The sequence below is a fragment of the Camelus dromedarius genome, chromosome 7 (genome assembly GCF_036321535.1).
Source record: "Camelus dromedarius isolate mCamDro1 chromosome 7, mCamDro1.pat, whole genome shotgun sequence".
Classification (NCBI taxonomy): domain Eukaryota; kingdom Metazoa; phylum Chordata; class Mammalia; order Artiodactyla; family Camelidae; genus Camelus; species Camelus dromedarius.
Window position 1 is genome coordinate 63,547,031 of NC_087442.1, and position 17,560 is coordinate 63,564,590.

At 40.1% G+C, this 17,560-nt stretch overlaps 1 protein-coding gene across 7 annotated transcripts in view; it reads left to right on the top strand.

The window, feature by feature from the left end:
* Window positions 1-17,560, top strand: part of MTERF1 (mitochondrial transcription termination factor 1) — a 453,452-nt gene that overhangs the window by 382,496 nt on the left and 53,396 nt on the right. The window lies entirely within an intron of this gene.

Genomic DNA, 17,560 nt, shown 5'->3' on the forward strand with positions numbered 1-17,560 from the left:
AGAAGCCAAGGGAAACTACCGAATAAATATTTAGAGACGAAAAACTAGAGAACCCGACGACCTCTCTCCAGAAGCAGAGTCCTCGCGGCCTGAGACCCCAGAGGTGGTCCGGCCGAGCTATGGCTGGCGGACAGCCCGGACCCTTGGGGGAGCTCCTAGGAGTCTTCTAGAACCCGGGACGCCCACGGCTTTGGGGGAAATCCTGGGAGGGTAAGACCTGGGCCAGTTGGGTGCCACAGAGTGGTATTCCACTAACGCGCAGAACTGCAGATGCCACTTTAAAAACCAAAACAACGAAGTCTGAAAGCAAAAAGCAAACTGCATGTTTGCTTCCTGATTCCAAACAACACAATCCATCTCAGCTGACTTACATTCTTGTTGTTTCCCATGTAAGAATTTTTCAAGTGATGGTTTAACTACATGACTCAGTTTTATCAGTAAAATGCCACTGTATTATTAATTCTACCTAAGATTTGTTGGCTGGTGATTAGGATCTCTCTTGGGATACTTTTCTACAATTATTTTCTATCATTTGTTTATTCATTCATTTAATAAGTACTTACTAAGCTCCTATTATGCTATAAGCACTGTTAGGTAGTAGAATACAAAGAGGAGCAAGACAGGGCCAGCCTTACAGGAAGGCATAGTGCAATGGAGTACAGAAATGTAGATCACTTATCAGAATCCCCATCTCAAAGCTAAAGGAGCACAGGAAAGCAGCCAGTGGAAATGGGTGGGGAGAATTCTGTTGGAGAGGTGGGTGGAAGGTGTAAAAGACAGGACCCTGAAGTGCTTAAATTGCTGAAGCTTGAGAGGGGATGTGTGTGGTTGAGATATTATGGGGAAGGCAGGAGAAAGTTTTAGTCCATACTAGAAGGTTTGGGTTGAACTACATAGGCAATAGGGAGCTATTGAGGGTCACTTTTCCTACATAAGCAGGGGGTGGCTTCAGGATGACTGGGAAGGAGGGAACCTGGGACACAATGTCACTGGGAAGCTTATAACATTAGTCTAGACATAAAGGTCACTACTTAAGAGGACTGTTACTTCTACTTACGTAGTTTTAACAGGGCACTGTGAATTTCCTCACCATACATGCTGGTGTCTCTAAAAAATGTGCAATTATATCTTTATCTGTTAAAACAAAATGACATCTCAGATACTTAACATTTTTTCAAATATTCATGGATGTAGTTAATTTAGAAAATTCATATTCGTTTTAAAGCATTTCTGGATTTCTGGTATTTTTAGAAAGAAAATGCAACAGGTACTAAATGGACGACAGGTATCAAATGTGAGTGAGTGTGTGTGTGTGTTGGCAATAATTCATGAAAGATTTTGGTATTGAAAAAGAAATTGGGAAGCACAGGTGCTCTCTGAGGTCCTTTGAGCACTCACAGTCCATAACTGTTCACTTTATCTGCCAGCATCCTGGCCCACAGTCTCCCAGGGACAATGTTCTCTAGCTTCCTGCCCTTATGCTCTTTCTTCTGCCGATAGTATCCCATGCTTAGAAACTGTACCAAGCCATTTTCCTTCTGCCACTCCTCTCTTGTAAATACTTATCTGTCTTGTGTTCTATTCTCTCAAGGTCATTCTTGGTGACTGGGTTGGATGAAAAGTGAATTTATTCTAATGCATTAATTACCAAGAAGCATCATGTGCATTAAGCATCCACCATCACCATCACTGCAGACTCATCCTCTTCTCCCTCAGGAGGGTAGGGCTCAGGGAGTTTGGCAGAGTCTGGTTCTGTTTTCCAGAGTAGGTGACACTGTCCTGCTTCAAAAGTTATTCTTTTGAAACTCTTTAACTTGTTTTATCTTCCCCTGGATGGTGATATTTACTAGAGAGGAGGCTCAGAAGTGCAATCAGAGTTAAAAAGGAAAAAAAGGTCATTTTTTTTTTTTTACCAAATCATGAAGCTGGAAGGAACCAAAAACATCACCTAAGAATTGGTTAATTTTCTGCAGTTTATAATTAAGAGTACTAGATCGGAAATTTCAAAGGAAGAACTACAGGTTAAATGACCTTGTTTGGCTTGAATTTAATTACATGCATATTTTAACCCTTTCTATGTTCTTTTGAGTAGCTATTGTTCTTTTTATCTTAAAAAATCAGTTCTCTATAGTTTTCTGTCAGTGGATTGTGAAAAAAGATCTCGTCAAACAAACAAAAACTCATTTCCTGAGAGTTGTCTTCCAAATTTAAAAAAAACCAAAACACCTAGATTGTCTATTTATTTTTATACCAATGCATTATTTCACTTATCAGACCTATGTAATACAGAGGAAACTATTAAAATCAGGAACAGGTCAGAGTTGTAACCAATAACAGTTAGTGTTATGGAAGGTCATTTGGGGAGGTGATGAAGGCAGCGGATAAAAAAAATGTTAGAAGGAAACTATGAGCAGCATATTTTTACTATAATCTAAAATATATTATTGTCAGGATGTGGAAAGGTTTGAGATCCACAGATAAAAATTACTAAGTAAGCATGAACTCTTCTGAACTTGGTAATAAAAATATTTCGACTAGGTAAAAACTATAAACATAACCCCATTCCTTCTTGATACTGGTTCTTCAAACATCAGACTCAGTCAAGTTTTCTTATAGCAAAAATCTTGTTTTATCAGGCTTTTCCCAAATCTTCTGAACTCTCTCCAGATTGCCTATGTGAGGTTAAATATGGATAATTACCAGTTCCAGTTACATACAGTTGGGCACCCATGGACAGTGGTTAGGTGAATTCTCCACGTGCAACCTGGCAGACCTTGAGCTTTTAGGTGAGTTGCTTTGCCAGTGGCGTGCAGGTAGCAGGCTTGAGATGTCTTTGTTGAATGACAGAGATTACAACGTAGGTTAAGACTATATTTTTGAGCCCCTACCATATGCATTTGGCATTGCTTTTCTTAATGTACACTAAGTGCACTACATTGTGTCACTTAAACTTTACCACTTTTTGAGGTAAGTAGTAATTATAATTTTCTTTTAATGGATGAAGAATCTAAGGCTCAAAGTAGTTAAATTATTTGTCCAAGTTCCCATGGCCAGAAAGTGCAAGAGTAGGTCTTGTGTGTGACTAAAACCCATGGGTTTCCATTGAATAACATTATGGGAACATGTCCACTTCTAAAAAGTATAGAAGAAAATGTGGTTTCTGAGGGAAGCTTGTGATGATTTCTCAGTATTTAATATAGTCTTGCATACCAGGATCGAGAGGGCAGGGGTATCAATACTGGGACTCACTGATGCATTAGATCAGCATTTTCCAAGCTGTGTTCTGTGAAATAATAATATCTTCCCCAAATATGTTCTGTGAAAAAAATTTGTTCAAGTAATTTTGAGGAAAGGCCATGCTCTGTGTCCTTACTGGAAATTCATGTTAGACTAATAAAATCCCTGAGAAGTCCTGAGGTGAAGAATCTTTTTTAAACTTTGTCTTCCTAGTATTTCCCACATTTGGGACTCTCTCTCTCTCTCTCACACACACACACACAACAACTTGACACTTGTGCTCTGTATAATACAGTTTGAGAAATGTTGGATTAGACCTAATATATTTTAAAACTAAACTTTATAAGGTTAGACTCTCACCTCTGTATTACTTTGGTATGTTAAGAGTGGAAAGTGAAAACTTGGCTTTCAATACTTGAGTTCCTGATGCTTTCTCATATTTGAATTTCTAGCGTAGGGATGGATGTTGGTTGGTTAGGGAACTGACAGTGACAGAGCCAGCCTGGGCTGTGCAGTTCCTGCCGTCCTTGGCGGCATCACATAGGAGTCTGTTTAATTGTCTTTGTAGAGACACTTCAGGTGTAACTCTGCCTGAGTTTCCGCAACATTGATAACCTCTTTCCTCTGGAATTTCCAACCCAGGAATTTTGGTATAAGCTAAGTCTTCCAAAACATCTGTATACTTTTGCAAGAATTCTAAAACTAAATGTCTTTTCTGTCTTCATTTTTTTCTTCATTCTTACACAAATCTGTTCTTAACATTGGTGAGATGGTTCTTGGATTCATTTATACATGGAACCTCAATTTATAGACTCTCTTTGAAAGGGCCAGCTTTTAAAAACATATATTGCTCTCCCTAAAACAACTTATTAAAAGTAACTGTCAGCTTGACTATTTTGACTTTTATCTTCTAGGGCACATATAGCTGATTCATATTAAGATCCTAAACTAACTTATCTTTTGTGAATCAGACACGATTTGTTAGAATTTATATTTTAAACATGGTTAAGACTTAAAATTTTTATATAGATGAGTATGTTCCATAGGTCTAGGTATGAATCATGGATTACTTATACACAGATCTCACAAAACATATTTTAAAAAATAGAATTATGAAAGGAAAAAAATGGTCATCACTGAATTATCATCAACAGATTAGGGTAGTTATTAGTCCCAAATTTTCTTATAATTCAAAGATTAAACTATAAAAGAAGATTTTGCTACATAGATTACTTAAGTCTCAGTTTAACATACAAAGAGCTATCTCATGGCTCTGCTTTAATTTGTTCTGTTGTCATTATGCAATTGGAAATAGTGTATACTATCTGGGAAAATGTTTGCAAGACATACAGGCATTTGTATTAGATTTAAAATGTAGTCCTTCTGTGAGGCCCTGGGAAAGAAATATAGATGATCCCTTGTAAATTAAAACCTTATGTTTCATGAGCTTAACGAGGTCTCTCTGATTGGCTAAGATATAGGGAGCAGAGTTTGGAACCACTTTGGTGCAGAAAGAAGTTTTCAAGAGGATGAATAAAATTCATGCCTCTGTAAGTGAACATGTCTGCTTTCTCTTCTGGATGACTTGTCTTTTTTTTTTTTTTTTTTTTTTTTTTTTTTTTTTTTTTGCGTGAATGGGGGAAATAATGTTATTCATCTTTAAAAATCATAGTCTGAGCAAACTGTTTTCTTTTTATTTGTTTCTCGCTTTAACCTGAAACCCTCTAGCTGAAGATAATATGGAAATAAATCCATGGTGTCTAAAGTATTAGTAAAAATCCTTCTTAGATAACATCTTTGGAATTATGATCAAGAACAAATAGAACAGGCTACCAGGCTTTCTCATATAGATTTGACCACATTTCTTCGGACAAAGTAAAGAAAAATACTGGGCTATTTGTACTTTATTAGACATCTAAGGCAGAAGAGATCCTAGTACTTGAAAAAAAGTGAAAAAGGAAAAACCATTCTTCTGCTATGAAGGTTGTCCCTGTATCATAGTACCCGACTTAATCTTCACAACAGCGCTGATGCAGGTGGTGAGATGACGACCCTCAGTGAAGACGCAGACATGGAGGCTTAAGAGGTTGACTAGCTCACCCAGGCTGTCAGCACGGGAACCAGACTTCAAAGGCACCTACCATGTGCATTAGCACAGCAGCTCACCAAGGGAAACAAGACAGAGCCCACAGCTTGTGTAACCTAAAGAAAATTCATTAGAAAATGCAAAAGTCTGCTAAGAATCTAGCTCTGAGACAGTTATTCGGATGTTTTAATATAAAGGATCTCAGACACCACCAATCACTGTCAGATGGCCATCTCTTGTGTCTACCCGTGGTAAAACCTGAGGTCTAATGGTGCATTTTTGCCAAGGGATGGTGTTCTGTAAGGAGGCAGAAAAATAGATTCAAAATTACAGCTTTCCTGTGATCTGATCTGATCCATGGGTAGACCTGTAGGGGATATAGTCTCCATTCTCACATTTCTTTTGCATCAGAAGAAAGGCCTGGACACTGGAGTATTCTTTAGTGCTCAGTAAAAGGCACCGTGATTTCTTTTATTGTGATGAGTTTTCTTGCTTTCTCGAACGTCATTTTCTTCATTTATAAAATTAGGGTGATAATCTAATGAGTATTGTGTATCTTGCTGGCTTTAATATACTGTAATTCTGATCCAACAAAGAAGTTTGCACGTTTATATTTAAAAGACAGAGTGTTAATCAATAGGCAAGTGCGTTTGGCAAAACTGCTTCAGCACGCTGACGTTAGGAATCTCTGCATTATTGATCTGATGGGTTGGAATGCAATCAGGATCCATTTAAACAGACGGCTTTTCTTTTCAGCTTTCCTTTCCCTTCAGTTCTCTCTACAACAGAAGTAAGAGAAGTCCCTGTCTTCATGGGCTAGTGTGCCTCCCTGTGGGGCCCTGCAGTGGGTGGAGTTTATACAGCATTTTGTTTGCCGCAGGCCCTTCAGTTTTACATAGGACTTATAACTCAGAAGAAAGTAAACGTTGCCATCTTTTAAAACTGATGTATATTTGAAAATTATGCACACAGATCCAGATTGGATCTGATGATTTTGATATGGTTCATTTTCCCTTTTATGACATTATTTCCCCCAAATGCATTATTTTCTAAATGTCCCATATATTAACTGATATATAACAAACTACCTCAAATTTAATGGCATAAATTAATAGCCTTCTATTATGTTCATAACTCAGGGTGTCAGGAATTCGGAGAGAATGACTCGTCTATACGCCGTAAAGTCTGGGAACTCAGCTAGGAGGGCGCCAGCAGCTGGAGGTGACTCGGGCAGGGGAGGGCTGGAACAGTTGGAAGTGGAGGATCTGCTTTCAAAATGCTTGGCCCCTAGGCAGGGACGCTGGATTCAGATGGGACTGTCAGCTAGAGTGCTTACCATGACCGCTCCAGCTTAGAAGCCTTGGGGTAGTCAGACTCTACATGGCAACTCAGTGTTCCCGCCAACAGGCAGAAGCTGCATGTTCTCCGTGACCTAGCTTTGGAAGTCACCTAATGTCACTTCCAACAGATTCTAAAGTCAAAGCAGTCACAAGCCTGATCAGATTCAAGTGGAGAGGGCAGAGACACCACTTCAGTGGGAGCAGGGTCAAAGATTTGTAACAACTTTAAAAAACTGCCACACTAAGAAATCTGAATATATAGAATAAGTTTATTTTCTATGACAGGGTTCAGGAAAGCTATAATAATAACATCTGCTGAATGCTTACTGTCTGCTGGTTAATTCTTACATTCATTCTTTGAGGGATGTTGTATTGTTATCTCCATTTCACAGAGGAGAAAAATGAGGCTTAGGGAGGATAAGGAACGGTCACACACTACTGAACAGGAGAATGGAGGTTGAACCAAGATTGTCTGGATATAGACTGTTGGAACTTAACCACTGAGCTGTATCATTTCTTCTTAGCTAATTAGAGCAAAGCCTTTAAGAACTGTTAAGCAAAAAATTTAAAGCTATGGTCCTCACCAAATATTAAGAAATGTTTTGCACAAAATTGTTACTAAAACAGATGTGGTGGTCTGGGACCCATAACAATTGAACAAAATGCCTCACCTCCACATAGACACCTGTACTTTGGCAAAATATTTTCCTGGCAGGATTGGACAAGCTTGAACTGGTAGAGCTGGAACCTTCCCCAAGAAGAATGAGGTGAATCATGGGGCTTGAAGGTTACTGTACTGTGACTGCTGGGAAAGTAGGCTTTTGTCTTTGACTCTTAGTTGGATATCATTCCAAAGTTCAGGGATGCTTTTACATCCGTATTTGGCTGTGATCAAGACATATTACAATGCAAAGTTGTTTCATCTTTCAGGCCAATTGGAAAGTAGATGGCTAAACCACAGAGATAAGATACAAAGCTCCCATTTTTTAACTCAATTTTCACACATCAGACCAAGTTATCTAGCAGGTTCATGTCCTATAAAAAATATAAACTGGCAAAGAGACACACCTCTGGGATGAGTTAAAAACCTGTGTCCTGCTGGAACCCTGCTTCTTACTAGAATACCGCAGCATGCAGCTAAGATGGCATAACCCTTGTGATACCAGCCTGGACATGCTAAGAGCTTAGCAGGTAGGGAACAACCCCAGAGTTCTGTGGCTTTAGAGCCAACATGGGTGCTGAAGTTTGAACCCTGCCTGCCCTGTTTCCAGGGAGTTGGAGTGAACAGGAAATGGGATCTTTTCTAGCCCCTCTTTTCCATCCACGCCCCAGCCACTCTCCCTGCTGCAGATAGCTGTCATCTTGCTCTGTTCTCACACACCAATCACCGGAGACTTCTAGCATTGTTCCTGCAGCCCTCTCACCAGTCAGTCTATGACAGGTCACACAGCCCTGCAGGGTCTACTGCTTCACAGAGCTACCATCCTTCCCTCCTGCACTGACCAAGTTAAAGAGATTTTTTTTTTTCATCTATGGTAAGAAAGCTCCTTTATCTAACCTTGGCATCCAGAGGTAATCAGGGTCCTTATACTTTACTCTTTCTGCTGTCAGATAATATAGGATGTTTTCCAAAAGTTGAGCTGTGTGACTACCTGAGCAATTCAACCAAGAGTTTCCATTCAAAGCATTTCTCACCAACATGGAATCTAAACCCATGATGGTCTCTTTACCCTCCTGCTGAGCCAGAGTAAAGTCTCATTCTTTCTCAGGCAATGCCAAAGAGCTGCATTAGTCTTATATTTCCATATATTCATTCAATAAATATTTATGGACCACTTACCATGTGCCAAGTGCCTTGCTTGGTGTCCAAGATTTAACACCAAGCAATGCAGACATCTTCCCTGTCTTCACAGAGCCTTCATTCTAGCCCTGAAAAAGGACACAGAACAAATACACCATTCATTGTACATGCATACATGAGTTCATTCCAGCTGGTATACATTATTTTAAATTTTTGGTTTGGACTTATAGACAACTCTGGATAGTTTCATCAAAGAAAGGAATGCATGGGAAAGTCATAGAGGTGACTAACAAAATTTCAAGGAGGAGGTAAACATGCAAGAGTCAAATTAGCTCTCTCTCCTTGGCAGGAGTTTATGGATCTTCCTTGTGATGTGTTGCATTAATGTAACTTAGTTATCAAAACTCCAGTTCTTTCAGGGAATGTCTTTGGTCCATCTTAAGTTTACTGTCTGCCCCTGGACTAATGGATCAGAGCCAGGGAAGCTGGTCTTAGTGTACAGACATAGCTGTTGGGGGTCACCCCTGAGCAATAGGTTAAGACCCTAGAGAAGAGGTAGGGCAGCCTCTGCAAAATTATTTATACAACAGAAGTAGGAATAGCCCCAAGAACATCTGACTTAATTTTGGAAAGGAGGTGGACTCAAAGAAAATTTCATTACGGATGAGAATTATAATCCCATCACCTAAAAGATGAAGGGGAGTTAGCTAAGACAAAAGGAAAAGTGTGGGAAGGAGAGAGAGTGGGGCGTAATGATAGACAGAAATGGTGTCTGTGAAAACTCAGAGGTAAGAAGGAGTAAGACACGTTGGAGGACCCACGAGAAGGCTGGCTTAAAGCCAACTGCGTATCTTAACTCTGGTGGACTGGAGGGTTTATCTCCAGCACCACATCCCTTTGATCAGCCCTCCTAGGAAGCCAATGGGACACCTGGTGGCCAGTTCCGGCACTGCTGGGTTGCCCCTGGGCAGGGCCTCCAGAGCAGGCTCTTGGCTACCGTTAGTAATAGAGCTGGTTGACACCTCTGTTTTATGGCTGTTCCTGCCTTTCAGAAATAGTTATATTCTTTACAGAAATATATTGGCTTTTCTTTCTGAAAAAAAATGTTGATTAAAATTCACTTCACCTACTTTCTCTAGACTTTATAGATATGTCACCTGATCTTTGTATCTATAAAACAGACCTATATAAATTCTAGCTGAATTTTTAAATCATTTTTAAAGCAGCTCTTGAATTTTAAGAGTCTAGAAAATTACTTTTCTATTAACCTAAGGCCAGAAATTGAGCTATTTTGTTCTTTTGGAGAAATAGTAGCTTCTAGGAGTTTCATAAGATGATCTGACCCATATTTATTAACTCTTTAGGGAATAAGTCCGAATAGCTATTGTGATAACTGTGGCTAAGCAAATGTGGAAGTCTCTGGTGGATTAAAGTTGACCACAAATTCCTTGCCATTCTTCTCATTATGAGCTGGAGTCTATTTCCCCTCCCCTTGAAGCTGGGTTGGCCTTGAGACTTGCTTTGACCGGTAGTGCAATGGAGAGGAAGCAACACTGTGCTGGCTACAGGCCTAAGCCTTCAAAAGGCAGGCAGTTTCTGTTTTGTGCCCTTGGAAGCTGGATGCCATGCTGTCAAGGAGCTCCAGGACTCCTGGATGGGTCCTAGAGGTAGAGCTATCACCTTGTGCATTCCAGCACCAGCCATGCTCCTGCCTGAGTACCGCTCCTGATGTGTCTCAGTTATACCCTGTGAGCTAAAGAACTGCCCCGCTGAGCCCAGTCAAACCATGGAATTAAGACATCATTTTTGTGTTTTAAGCCATTCAGCTCTGGGGTGGTTTGTTACACAGCAACAGCCACTAAAGAGGATCCACGTGGATTTCTTTTCCATTTCTTCAGGAGGCAGTGGATTTTTTCCCCTATGACTTTAATGTCATAGAAGCCAGCAAAGAGAGTGTGCCACGAGAAATGGAACAGGCTCAGAGGAATTGAAAAGACTTCAAGCTCTTGGTGGACACAGGGAAACATTCCAGGAAAGAGAGAAAGGCTGAGACACACAGTGGGATGGGAGTGTCAGGGGGAGATGTTTGTAATTGGTGGAGTGAAATTCTCAAGGAGGGGGTAAGGGAGGGATTTCTAGCAGAAGAAGGGGTTGATTTAGCCTTGGAAGGGAGGAGGCCACCTCTTCTCATGACAGTGGGACTGACTGGGGGAGAAAATCCAGGAAATTCTGAGGTGGCAGGAATAAAACCGAAAAAGATCTCATCAGATGATTGAATCCCAGTCGAGCAGAGGGAAAGACCATACGTAGAGGAGGATAGGGAAGCCAATGTTTGCAATAATGACCTGTTTGGAAGAATATCAATAGTAAATGAATAATAACAATAATAAATAGGCAGACTATTAAACCACAAGTGGTGATTCACTACCACTGTTCTAGCAATTGGACGAGCAAAAGAAACATTTAATAGAGAAAGTAAAAGTTGGCCGATTTGAACTCCAGGGCCCAACCAATGCCTTGCCCATACGCTACTCACCCCGATGAATTGCCTTTTCTCTCCTTGTTTAGTGGAACTAATTCTCAGCACACAGTGTCCATAACCAGAAGAGAAGGGACACATTCCTGAAACAAGGGAGATGGCTCTTCTTCAGACCTAGAGAGTCCCCTCACTCAGGCAGTGGGCAAGCAAGCAAGTTCAAGTCCCACATTTGTCCCACTTTTGGTAGAAGTGGCCAGATGGGAACGCTGCTCCTTTTAATGACCCTGGAAAGTCTAATTCATGTTCCTCTCAAAAAGGAGAAGGGAGTTGGAACATGGAAATCATTAAATGTTCTCAAATGTCCTGTCTGCACCCCTGAGAAGGAATTGCTCTGACGCTCTGACTTTTATTTAAGGGTCTGATTTTAGCAATGATATCACCAGAAACTGTTAAGCCTAATATGAGATGAGATCATTTACAGAGCTTATTAACACATGACACTGCATTCATTCTGCTCCTGTAGCTCATTAGCTGCTTGACTTTGGACAAGTTTATTAAAATGGTGCTGAGCCTCAGTTTGTCATCTGTGAAATGGCAGTTATAAATCTAGCTTCCCCGGTTATCTCACTGGCTGTTGTGTAAGGATCAAATGAAATAATGAATACATAGAATGCTTTGAGAATGCTCTCCAAACATATGGTATATTGCGTAAGTCACTTGTGAAAAATACCTTTGTTTACTGTACAAACTCATCCTGATCCTGGGGAAACTAGTGGGAGAATTTCACTTCTTCCTTCTCTACAGTGCAAATGAAGGCAGACTTTTTCTGTACTTTGGAGCAGTGCCTTGTTGAACTTGGAATGAAATGGATTGATGATTTGCTGAGCTTATGAAAGCCTCTTTCCCAGTCACTCTGCTAAAGTACCAGCGAGTCATCCATCTAGAAAATAAGCACAGTTGGGGTGGGGATGGGATCATTGGCCATGTGGGAAGATGCTGCCTGGAATAATAGGGTTAAGTGGATAACCACCAACGTAAGAAACAACCTTTGAATGACGAGATAGAGAGAGAGAGAGAGAGAGAGAAATAGTACATTTTCAAACAAATAACTATTACAAACTTGATAGCTGCAGAATGTTCTGCTTTAAAGACGTGAACCCAAGAACCAGATCGTGAGGACGGAATCTCAGCTTTGGCACTTAGACCAGCTGTGGGACCTTAGGCAAGTTGTCTAGCTTCTTTAGTTTTCTTCCCAGTTCAGTGAGGAATGGAACGGCACCTCCTTCATGGGCTCATTGTGGGGAGTCAAGGCGTTAATACATATAAAGCACTTAGAACAGTGCCCGACATATGCGTGCTGCATGAAGATTAGTAAACAGGTTATCTGGCAGGTGGTGTTTAGTATGTCAGAGTCCAGCCTAGACCTCTATGTTTGTTTGCTAATTAGATACACTGAATACAAAGTTTAAAAAGCCTGTGAGTGTACTGACCTTCATGTAAATATTTTCGGAGACGTTCCCTGCACTGAGTGTGAAACCCATACGTGAGCACATTGCAGGTGCTGTCAGACAACATCAAACCAGGATGGAGCACCGTGATCTCAGATCTGCTGTCTGACTGGGCAGTGCGTTTAACCTCTTCACGCCTCAGCTGCTCTCTCTGTAGTAATGGCAATAAAAAATGCTTGCTTCACAAGGGCATCATGAAGATGAAAATGAGATAATGTTTGTAAGACTCAGTGCTTGCCTGGAGAGGCGCCACCTAAACGCAGATTGTAATTATTAACATCATCCAGTACCCTAATGGTGACTGGGTTGAATGCTATTACCTTATTAAATGACTAAAGACAATCTTAGAAATTACGTTGGGTGGTTGGATAGTTAGGAACACAGCACCAGACAGCTTCCTGCATGAAAACTGTTGAGAAGGCACCACCGGACTGTGCTGTGTTAAAACTCACTAATTAAAACTCACTTCCCCTGGGGCAGATGCTAAGGGGAGAGCTTAACCACTTTGCAAACGTGGCTCTCTCAGGGTTACCCTCTGTGATTCCTGAGCATTACTGAATCAGGAATCTGGAGTGAGGAGATTTGGAGCATAAGTTTCCTACCTGAAATTCATTAGCCACAAAGCTAATGGGCTTACAAAGCTTTTTGGAGCAGTTTAAAATTTTGTGGAACCAATGGTGTTAATTTTCTCCTGCCTGTTCCAGGTTTACATACGATAGAGAGTAGGAGACAAATGCTCAGGGAGCAAGTTAATAAACTAATGGAGGCAGAAAATCTTTCTATAAAATTCTGCTGTCCCTGGAGGGTAGAATGGTCCCAAATGGGAGGCATAATTGGTGATAAGCAAGGTGATTTTAGATGGTACACCGATAACTATTGTATATATGTATGCACGCACACATATAGACATGTTATATACACACATATATGCACACACACATATAGACATGTATACATTTCTATGTATATGTATGTGTATAAAAATTAAATTATTAGGACATGTAATCTATACATTGATTGATATTATTGCTTAAGCAAAGATAAAGTTGGTAATTGAAAAAGATGGTTGATAGTAAGAATAAAATATATTCGACTTAAAGAAAAACATTAGGTAATTAATAGTAATGAAAACTAATGATGCAATTTTTATAGCAAAAATCATGACTGCAGTTAAGGAAAAACAATCTTAGAAGACAAGTAAGAGAGCCTCGTTTCGTGTTAGATTGCTGGGTGTGGGGTTTCAATCCCAGGGCAGAATGTAGAGAACAGTGATTTCTTACATCCGAATTGATCGCCACTGTCTGTAAAGCCCTTTTACATACTTTTGCTTATTTTCAGATCAGGCATAATTATTTCTGTTGAATACATGAGGAAACTGACTAAATGTCCTTGAAACGTTGTGCAAGAGCAAGCTGGCAAGTGACTAAAAATCTGCACATGTTGTAATACTGTTTAGGGAAAAGACTCATATGCTATGTGGTTTTTACAAAGTGGAGAACTGTTTATTAAAACTAGCAGTCATTCATTTAACTCCTCGGGAACCAACACTTCTAATGATGGTCCTGGTCATCCAGGATCTCATGGATCCTGTGCTGAGCACTGTGCGGGTTGCTGAGGCCTCAGTGGGAATCACCTGCTCTGTTATTTCAGGGGCTTAAGTCTGGACATAGGTAACACAGTACTAGCCCAGCTGGGCCTCCCGTTATGTTTTACTTGAATAGTAGAGGGTTATAGTTTTTAAAAATGTGTTGTTGGTATTTAAGAAGCTGTAGAGTTCCCATAAAAATCTGGTGCCTGGCTTTTCTTAAAACCCTGTGAAGATCTGGCAAGACCAGGTCTTGGGTTCCTGCTTAGTTGGCCTTTGGCGGGGACTGTGTGCTCTCCGCGCTGACACAGTCACTTGCTGGACTCACGTCTCTGTCCCTCCTCTACCTTGGAGAGCCCCGGTGCCCGGAGCAGTGCAGACAAGTGAGTAACGCTTAACAAAGCAGCCCTCACTAGGGAGCAGGGCAACGAGCACGGTGGGCATCAGCCCACAGTATAAAACACAAGTTGGGAGAAGTCAACCATACTTTCATAGAACCTAAGGGTCAATATTTTTTTTTTAATTTTTAAAAATTTATTATTATATTATTTGGGGGGCAAGGGGGAAGTAATTAGGTTTATCTATTTATTTTTAATGGAGGTATTGGGAATTGAACCCAGGACCTTGTGCATGCTAAGCATGTGCTCTGTCACTTAGCTGTACCCTCCCCCTAAGGGTCAATATTAAAACAAATAGTATATCATGTTGCCTGCAAAATATTTTCACTGCTTTGGCTGTTTAGAAAATTCTTCCACACAGTTTGCCCTTCGCACTGCCACTTTGAGAAGTAGACTAGGCAGAAATTATTACTCACGTTTTATTGATTAGGAAATTGAATGTCTAAAATTGAAAGAGGTTTCCTAGAAACACAGCTGGAGACAGGGGTTTGGGTGTCCTGATCTCCTGAGCAAGGGCTCTCTGGGAAAATGCTGTGAGGGAAGGAGTGAAACAGGAGAGGGCAGGAGGGGATGTGGCCTCAGGGAAAGTCCCCCAGGACCTGGACCATAGGGGAGGGATCTGGAGCTGTAACCACGACACAGGACTGTTCCTGGTGGGGCCAGGGCGCCAGCCTTTTGTACCGCTTACCAGTCAGTCATTGGCCGTGGCCTCCCACCAACGTCCTGGGTCAGGTGGCCCCTCTTTTAGCCCAGGACAACTTTCCCAGAAGTGGGGGCATCTGTGAGCCTTTAGCAGCCAACACTCCAAGCGGAGCCTCACCAGCCCAGTAAATGGGACTGGGGAAGGGACATCACAACAGCACCTTTGAAAATAATGAGTGAACATGCAGAATCGCAGTGAGATTCAACTAACAGCAGCCGTTACTCAGGCAGTGCACATACACCACATGCGCGCATGCACGCGCACACACACACACCAGACACAGCGTGTTTCAGGAGGTGACAATTTCAGAAAATACACCGGGGTCCTTCCAAAACCGGAAAGTTCTCAGTCAACATTTTGAGAAATTGAGAGGAAATTGTCTCATCTTTTAAAATACTATTTTCAAAAAGAATGAAATAATGCCATTTGCAGCAACATGGACGGACCTAGAGATGATCATACTAAGTGAAGTAAATCAGATAAAGACAAATATCATATATCACTTATCTGTGGAATTAAAAAAATGAGACAAATGAACTTATTTACAAAACAGAAACAGACTCACAGACATAGAGAACAAACTTATGGTTACCAGGGGGGGAAAGGGAGGGAGGGATAAGTTAGGAGTTTTGGATTAACAGATACAAACCACTAAATATAAAATACATAAACAACAAGGTCCTACTGTATGGTATAGGGAACTATATTCATTATCATATTATAAACTATAATGAAACGAATATGAAAAAGAATGTGTATATATGTATATACATATATGTATCACTGAATCGCTGTGCTATACACCAGAAACTAACACAACATTGTAAATCAACTATACTTCAATTAAAAAAATCCAGTTTCACAGTTTATTCTGTGCAAACCATGGAAATAATTGAAAAATAAAGTCTTAGATTTTATAAATTAATACATTAAAATATACATCTAGATACACACATACAGAATCTAAGTATCCATGTACGTAGTGTATGTATGGATATAAATACAGCTAGAAGATGTGATGGTTAATGTTTGTCCAGGAAAAATATCTTGCCACAGAAAATGGAAAAGCTTTGTGTTCAAAGGGCTTAGAAAATAAATTCTTCTTTGACAGAGCCTGGCCCCTTGGGATTTGTCACAAGCAGGAAGAAAGAATTTCCAAGAAATATCAGGTTGTTCTTCTGGCATATTCCTACTTTGTTCTGAAACAATTTGAGCTCAGAAGCACATTTCAAGTACAGAAGTTATAGGTTTTGCTAAGTGTGAACAGAAGAGGAAAAATGAGATGCAGGGTTATATTTTTAACCTTTAAAATTTTAGATAAAGATTTAATAGACTTCTCCTTATTAAAGGACGTAATTATGCACCTGTCCTTCACCACTGATGGGACATTGTCAATATTCACAATTGTGGCAAATCAGGGAGAAAATGAACAGGCAAAAGTCCAGTGTAAAATACGGTTTATTTTATTTTATTTCTTCCTTGATTTTTTTCCATAACACCTTCAAGATGCCATCCCAAAGCTATTATCGTAACTGAATATTTTACATAATGAAAAGCACAGGCACCTCAGATCTCCTTTTGCATGACAAATGCTTAATTAGAAAAATAATAGGATGGAAATGAAATTGGTATTTACTATGACTGGAACAGAGAATTGTCCTGGAGAAGAAAATTCAGTTTTAATTTACCAAAGGCAAAAAAGAAAGAGGATAAAAAAAAAAATAAGCAAGCTAGAAAGAAGTGAATCTCATATGATGAATACTGGAAATAAATCAGAGACTAAAGTATATGGCTTGTGCCCATTAATTAGGATGGAATTTCTCTCTCTCACTCACTACACATATGCATGCACACACACACACACACACACACACACACATACATCATAAAGCCCAACAGAATTTTTTAAAGTGTGATATTAAGCTGAAGTCTTTTTAAATTGCTTGTGAAAAAAACAGTCAGGCCCTCTAAATGTTACATTTCCATCAGGTTAGATAAAGTGTATACCAAATTTGTGTATGGTCGAATTCTGCACTGCATTAGCAACCTAATTATAACTGTGAAATAATTCAGTGTAGAACCATATGCTAAAATATGGTAATTGCTATGTTAAGGTTTTTGTAGAACAGAGTTGCATTTTCCTGTGTCTCTCTGGGTTGTTGTTGCTGATCTGTTGCCTTTGGCCAGTGAGTCAGAGGCCATGAGACTCCTCCTTACCACAGCATTTAAGAATTAAATTAATTCCTCCCCTTTGCATTTATTTGCAGATTTTCATTTCTTTAGCAGGAATACATCTTGTCCTACGAAAGAAGATAGGGTTCCACACAAGTTAGGTCCCTGAACTCTTTGTCCATCTCAGTCCTGTTCTTCTAAAGCTGTCTAAAAATGTGCAGGGTATGTCCACTGTTTGTCAAAATTCTTTT